Here is a 2,700-nt window from a genome sequence, read left to right on the forward strand (position 1 = left end):
ACTCCTATTGTGTGGGAGGGGTCTCTTGGGCCTAATTTCTTTGAGGAACCAGTGTATCAGTTTCCCCCCTGAGAGCAAGAGTGATTTCACTAAAGAGTTCCCTCTTAGAGGTTACGATAACCGGAAGGAAGATTGGCCAAAATGCATGCATGGTGAGGACTGCATAGTGCAGATGTTCACCGAGGGGATCGACGGAAGTCGTCACTTCTTTAAATGCCCACGAGCATGGGTAATTGCTATTACATTTTATTTGTTAAATATGTTTCTTGAATACCCTTACAACTCACAAAACATACTTATTGTAGTCTTCCAAGTCCGAAGAAAACTATGGGTTCACTAGGTGGGTCAATCCTCGACAAATTTATATGCCTTAGCAGTACATCTACTACCTATAGGACCGTATCTTCGATCTACAAAGAGAAGTTAGCAGCTGTTACAAGGAAGATGAAGACGACAACAATAACAATGGTGCAAGTTTATAGGAGGCACTCTGCAATGATACATATTGCACATGCCCTAATCACAAGAACAAGGGGCCTCCGCCGTCACCCCTACCACCACCACCACCAAAAATGGGAGGCTACTGTGGAGAAGGTGCAACACAATTTGCTATGTGGCCACACTATTAGGACGACTATATCTTATTCACATGGCACATCCATGTGTTTGTTGTTTGGTTTAATTACCTAAGGCATATTAGGTTTAGTCGAAGGAACTATGTACCCTTGTTTGGTACATGTTCTTACATGCCATTTCGTGTGCTTGTTGTTCGCTTCAATTACCTAAGGCATGTTGGGTTTAGTTTAGGACCTCTATACCCTAGTTTGGTACATGTTCTCACATGCCATTTCATACGTTGTGCGTGTTGAATTATATAATGCCCTACTTTGTTAGGTTTTATTTGTAGTACATGATCTCATTTCACTACGTCCGCAGTATTAAACTAAATATTATGACCATAGATAATGAAAACAACAACATAATGAAAAGTCCAATACAATGACATATTAAACAATATAATAATACTAGAAGTACATGTTGACAAACTAAATAACGCATTACATGACCTAAGTATGCCCATACTTAAAGTGCATTACATGACAACACAATGAAAACTTCAGCAATAGACAACATTATTCTTGAATAAACCATAAAACTAGCAAGTCATGGAGACTACTGAGTGCAATGAGGCCACTTTCCCTTCCTCAGGGCATCAAGATTCTCCTCCATCGCTGCTTTCGCTCGGCATGCATGCTCAAGCTTCTTCTCCCTCTCCTCCCTATACGCAGCAACACACCTCCTTTCCTCCTCTTCCTTGTGCTCCTTTTTAGTAGCCTCCTCTCTGTGTCTCTTCTCCATCATCTCCTTGTCCTCTGCCTCCCACTGCAATAATTTCTGCATCCATTCCTTATATTCAGGCTTGATCTCAGTGTCGATCCACTACTCAAAATCACAGAGCGGTGGAGGGGTCTGCAAGAAATGCAATTGTTATAAAACAAAAACATCATGCAAGATTTTATATGACACAAAATAATTTTTACACAACATCAATTCCTCACCATCTTGTTAATGCAGCGCTGACGAAGTGTAGGCTCAAACGCAAAATTGGAATACATCCAATACCTCTGCCTATACGTGTCCTCTTCATCGAACTTGGCTACCTTACAAGGATCAGCCGCAAAAAGCACATGGGCACTAGGAACACCACTAGGCAGAGGCAATAGGTCGAAGACATTTCCGATCATTCGGCCATAACTACAATTTAACCAATTTCATTCTAAGAACCGAAAGCAATTAACATTAAACCCTAAACCTAGGGTTTCCCATTTGATCCATAACAATGAACCCACAATATAACAACATGCGCTGAGGTTACCTTGGTTTGTAGCTTTTCCATGCCTTGGCAATCCTATGGTTGTATAATACAAATATTAAAAATTACATGAAACTCTAAGTAATGATGATTCTTAGGTAGAAAAATCCAACTAATATATACCGAATAGATGCGAAATAAACTAGGAGGGGAGCAGGGGATACCTTGCTCTCGAAGATCTACAGATCAAATTAAAGTTTCCATGGTCCAATATGCCAATCCATGAGGTAGGGCGAAGTGGGGAGAGCAAAAACCCGAGAGGGAGGAGAAAGAAGAGGAAGAAGCCTGGGTCAGGAAGGTTGGGCGGCGGGTTAAAACGCCACCTCAGCACTAGGGTCATTGGTGCCAAGCTCGGCGCCATAGATCTTGGCATCAAGCTTGGCACCAATGACCTAAGTGCCAAGGTGGTTGCCATGTGACTACCATGCCTGCGTTGACGTTGATGTGGCCGAGGAAGCTTGGCGCCAATTACTATGGCACCGAGATGTGTAATCTCTGCGCCAATTACTACGGTGTTGAGCTGAGGGTCCAGATTTTGAAAGCATACCTTCAGTGGCATATTTGTGAAATTCTTTCAAAAAAGGGCCAAAAAACAAAGAATTTGGCCTCTAGGACGACCCGTACCTCTACAGGATATGTTCCAATGGCTTGCTAAGAAGGTGTGTGCCCACGGCGGAGGGTATACGAATCATCGAAAAGTGCCTCATAGCTCCGTACGGAGGCCATTATGGAGCATTCCGCACTCAAGCCAAAATCTGGCAAGTGCGGATTCTTCTGGCCGACTGATGTACGAAGACACCAAAGAATTCATCCGAAGGTGTCGAAAA

This window comes from Miscanthus floridulus, chromosome 14, assembly GCF_019320115.1.
Source record: "Miscanthus floridulus cultivar M001 chromosome 14, ASM1932011v1, whole genome shotgun sequence".
NCBI classification, from domain to species: domain Eukaryota; kingdom Viridiplantae; phylum Streptophyta; class Magnoliopsida; order Poales; family Poaceae; genus Miscanthus; species Miscanthus floridulus.